This window comes from Lotus japonicus, chromosome 1 (assembly GCF_012489685.1).
Source record: "Lotus japonicus ecotype B-129 chromosome 1, LjGifu_v1.2".
NCBI classification, from domain to species: domain Eukaryota; kingdom Viridiplantae; phylum Streptophyta; class Magnoliopsida; order Fabales; family Fabaceae; genus Lotus; species Lotus japonicus.
Genome location: NC_080041.1, coordinates 54,261,485 through 54,267,073, shown reverse-complemented (window position 1 = coordinate 54,267,073; position 5,589 = coordinate 54,261,485).

Here is a 5,589-nt window from a genome sequence, read left to right as displayed (position 1 = left end):
TTTAATATCAAGATCTTTGTGACTACTGGATGATAGGAACTCATTGACTGTTCCAGTGGGTTTTTCTAAATCTTCACCTTCGATGTATTAGGCCTGATCAACTTAATATTGAGGGGGTGATATTCGGAATCAGAACTGGCAATGGACTTTGATAGATGGATTGGTAAGATTAATTTGATTGGATCGAGGATTAGTGGAGTCGGGAAGTAAAGTTCTTGTTAAGTAGTTGATCTCCTTTGGGGAGGAGTTATAGTTTAAGAAATGGATATTCATTTAAGAAGTATTGAAGAATTAAAGGACATTTGAGGTCCAAACGTGGTGAAAGTTTAGGTTTTAAGTCTATGAATTCTTGTCTTAAGTGCGTAGGACTCAAGGTTTGTCAGGTTTTGATCGAGAGACTAAGTATCGGATTGATGGGAGGACGATCTAGTTACGGAAATAAAGAGTTAGTATTAAGATTAATACTTGAGGTTGTTATATGTGGACAAATTTCTTAGAGTCTAAGAGTGAATGGAACTTTGTTATGGATTCCGATATTGCATGCTGGGGTTAGCAAGTGAATTTCACTAAGTTAAGTGAGGATCTTAGGGTTAAGATTGACCTTGGGAGGTGAAAATCATGTTCGAATAGGAGATTTAGTGGTGTTAACATTAACGATTGTAGTTAAACTTCAGAATGTTGAGGGATCGGATGATAAAATGACTAGTTAAGTTTCCCGAGGTACAGTTATGATTTGATCTTCTAGGGAATAAGTTCGGATTTGGGGGAAGTGTTAAGGATTTTAGGTAATTGTAAAGTAAGTTGTGAATAAGTGAAGGTTGGTTTTATGGTTCGAGTAAGGGAAGTCTCGAAAAAAAGGGAGATGACAATGATGGATTGTAAGATATTGATATGATGATTAGCTTATAAGTTGCTGATGAATGGATGTTCAAAAGGGATTGGGTCTAGCGATGCACAAGGTATCAAGACTCAAGTCGAGTTTTAATTTGAATGATGACTAAGTAGAAGATTGATTTCAGGCTGCGAATAAGGATAGTTACGAAGATAGAGGTAATGATTAATGGACTAGTAGATTCCAAGGGAATTGTTCGTCTATGAGTTATAGAGCGATCGAGTTAAGTTTTGAAACATGAGTGAAGATCACAAGGACAAGTTGAACATTCACTCTGGAATGGCAGAGGTGTACGAGTTTTAAGCAGAATATCGGACGAACGAAAGTAAATGAGCAAGTGGATAAGGCTGTGCGATTGCACGGAGTGCCAACCAATATTATTTCCAATACAGAACCGACACGAGTGGTCGAGCCGGACGACATAGAGCTGAAAGATGAACTGTCTTTCGAAAACGCCGCCAATTAGCATTGGTGACACAAGGATAAAACAGTTGAGGGGAATAGAGATTGTGTTGGTGACAATCATTTGGAACAAGGACATATGCGATGCTACATGGGAGCTTAAGGAACAAATCAAGGAACAGTATCCAGAACTTTTTACTGACCCTTAAGTTTCGAGGTCGAAACTTTCTTTTTGGAGGGTAGTAATGTAAGGCCCAAGTTTTAACGCTTTGGATAAGTGAATAAAATAAAAGAGTTATTTGATTAAGATAAATTTGGGAAGGAAAAAGGTTCAGGAAAAGTCCAAGAATTTATCGAAAAACCGATAAGAGTTATAGCACGACTAACATACGCTTAATCCTAGGTCAAAGGTATTAGTAAATAGTTAATTCACGCTTTAGGACACGATGGAAACTAATTCCAAAAATCCTCAGAGAAATGTTAGAACTTCTCTTTTCCGTCCTTAAACAAATCATTTCGATGCGAAATCCTGGAAAGTACGAACGTCAAATTCCAATTCTCGGAAGTTTGCCGAAACGGAATCCCTGATAGTTCGAGAAACCTAAGATCGACAGACGATGAAGGTTTTTTCTATTCGGAGCTGCAAAAGAAGATTCCACCCGCGTTCTCCTATTTCTCTCGTCAATTCTAATCTTTCTTCAGAAGGAAGTATTCTCATCTGACGATCACTGCAAAAAGTAGTTTTTCGGGATAAACCGACTTACACCGACTTATGCCGATCTTGGATCTTCTGGTTTAATTCCAAGAATCCTATTTTGAGTTCTGGAATTCTGTCGCCAGAACCTATCTTAGAATGCGCAGAGGAACGCGCAGGAAAAATTGGAATCGCAAAAAAATCATTTTTCCGCTTTTTCCAAAACCTATAAATAGCTTGAAAATTAGATTTTTTTGAGAAAAAACACCCATTTCCCCTCCCCAAACCCGCGAGCATCAAGAGAGAGAGAGAGATCCGGATCTTCGTCGTTTCTTGCCCGTTTGCTTCACCGATCGTCACTAATCGAAGACCTCGAGGTAGGTAATCTATACTCTCCTTCGAATCGTCGTTTCTGTCCACTTCTCCTGCGACTTTCTGAGTTCAAAATTTTGAGGTTTTTGAAAAACTGTTCAAATCAGCTGATTTCAGCGTCTAAACTTCTTCCCTGCATGCTCCTGAGCGTGTTCTGCGGATTAGATTTTGTCAAATGTCGACGAAATGCCGCCGGGATCAATTTCTACCCTAAATACCCATTTTTCGGCAAAGTCGCAACCTTTACGCTCTAATCTATCGACTTGGCTTAGTGCTAGTAGGATTTGTCGTCATAAACGTCGTTGTGGACGTCCCCATCCAATTTGTTTTTCAAAAATCCAATTTTGAAATTCTGAGCTAAAAATAATGACCAAACTACCCCTATATCAGTTTTCGATCCGAAAATTTTTCCGAGCCTAGAACCGTCTTAGTTACGGCTTATGTTAACCTAGGAACTAAGTTTGATCGAAGAAAAATCGACCCTCCCAATTAGAGGAAGTGGCCGAGAGCTATATCAAGGGGGGAGGAGAATCCGATTTTTCGAAAACTTGTCTTAACGCGTTAGATTATCGTACCACGGAGGTAGTAGTGTACTGTGTAACCCTAGGACTCTTTAATTGCTGAGTTTCTGACTCTTGGTGTTGATTTCTGTGATTTTTGCTTAAGGTTCGTTTGAGGAGATTCCCAGAAATCAAGGAGAAGAGCTTGAAGAACATTTTGAGGAGGAAGCTGGAAGACCCACCGGTGAGGGCAACTTACTTACTAGCTATTTTTGTGTGTAGGCGTCGATAAATTCGACTTGAATGTATTGTGATCGTGAGTGGCAACTCACCGTTATTAGTTAATGACCTGGAGTCGACTTGTTCGACTTATTTGTTAAATTCTGCACAAATATTGCATGAACTGTTCTGAAAAATGTTTTCTGGAGGCTTCGGCCGAGTGAACTTATATGAGACGTGTGTCTCCATTTTCTGAGAGGCTTCGGCCGTTTACTGGTTTCTGTCTTATCGCTTTCTAGTGGACATGACAGGGTTATGTTTTGCAGCACTGCATTAATGTTTCATCGCTCAATAGAGCTTGATTTATTTGTGTTTAAGATTAAAATGTGCTGACTGTATTCGTGCATTTAATGCGACTTTCAGAGTGTGGATTACACTTATCTTCGTCATGGCAATGACGGGTTTGTTTTGGGAATGTTTGATAGGTCGAACCAAGGTTCGAGCCTTTATTGTTTTAGGAATCGAGACCTTCCCGGGGAATTACTTGGGTTTATTGGGACCTATTACTTATAGAGTTTTGAAACAAACGAAATCAGAACTTGATTTGTAAATGAAATTCATAATACACTAATCAAAGATAGAACACATTTTAAATAATGATGATAACCTCTTGGAAAAGACTTAGGATGTGAAAATGGTTTGGAAAACGGGAAGGGTCGACAATCTAAGTGTGAGGAAAACTTTGAGTGCGATAGCACCTTTTGTTCCTTTAGTGGTTTATCTAGCCATCCAAAGGATGAGCCTGGGATGATTGGAAAGTCCCCAAGTGCGAGTGCACCATCTTTGCTCATTGAGCAGCCTTTCGGCCATCGAGCTGATGAGCCTGAGTAAATTGAAAAGTCACTGAGTGCGAGCAGCATTCTCCTTGTTCGTTGAACAGTCTATTCGACCATCGAGCTGGTGAGTCAAAGTAACTTGAAAAGTCACTGAATGCCAGATGCATTCTTTTGCTCGTTGAGCAGTTTGTTTGGCCATCGTGACGGTGAGCCCAAGTGACTAGTAAAGTTACCAAATGCGATTAGCACTTCTTTGTTTACCTTAGAATATTGTAGAGACAATGTACTCTAGCTAGACACGCGTGCCTTGGTGAGGACGATTCGTTGTTTGGCTAACCATATTGCATTCATGCATACATTTCTTGGAAAGTGTGCTGCTTTCCGAAGGACGATCTCAGATCGGACTTCAACGGAGCTTGATGCCCCAAATGGAGCTAGCTGCTTCACAAGAGCGTGCTGCTTCCCAGGAGCGTGCTGCTTCATAAAAGCGAGATGCTTTAGCGAAGCGAGGTGCTTGGCTTGTCCCATCCATCGAGATGGTGACATTTTATCCGGATCATCTTTTGAGCATGACATTGCACTGGCACGCCATGCACCTAACCATACTTGTGAATGTTATTGTGATTTGTTGTTGATAAACATCGTTATATATATATTGATGATTTTATGTTGACAAACATGCTATGTATCAACCTTAGGGTAGGCAATACATGACTTATACGTATATATACAACATATATATATACCCCCTTTATCACATGTTGTTTGTATTATCTATTTTATTCCGTGAGTTGACCCTAGCGCCTTGGCTTTGTGTGTATGTTTGTGTTTGGGCGGTCGGCCTGCTGCCAGGCGTCCGTCAGCCGGTTCATGATGATTCGTTGTGCGGGAAAGACCCGGAGCGTAATGACTATTACTGAAGCTTTCGACGAGGACCCGGACTTCATGCCTGATCGAGGAAGGGTCGATGAAAGTAGTGTGGGTTATGGGTGGTTAGAGTCTTTGAGTTGGTTGTTAGAGTCATAGCTCTGATTGTCATTCCTTATTTTGGGGCAGGGCAGGTCCCCGACTATTAGCTTTTCATGTGATTCCCTTCCATGAGGATCACAGGGAGTTTGTCGGACGTAGGAAGTCTTTTGAGGCCGTTTTGGGCCGACTTACTTTCGTTGGAGGACTGTACTCAGAATACTTAACCTTTGTTTTAGTTTGTACATATTTGCCCACGGGGACTACCTTTCCGTCACTGGAGGTCACTCGTGACGATGTTTAGTTGCAGCGAGGGCTGTGCTTGTATTGTATATTAATCGCTGTTAATCGCGATTGGGTTGAGTCTTTATTTCGACAAGTCTTTTTATTTAAACAAAACAAAAAAAAATACCTGCTTTTTCCGCTTTATTTTATTTTGAGTTACTAAAGTGACGCCACCGAAATCGGGGTGTTACAGCAGGGACGTTACTAACGACGTTTATGACAACTAATCCTACTAACACTAAGCTAAGGCGATAGTTTACAGCCTAAAGGTTGGAACTTTACTCAAAAACTACATAAATGGGTATTTTAGGCTAGAATTGATTCCGGCGGAATTCCGGCGACATAACGGAAAATCTAATCCGGCAGAAGTGATCTTGGGCACATATAGAAGAGGTTTAGAATCAGAAATGAAAGATTCAGGAT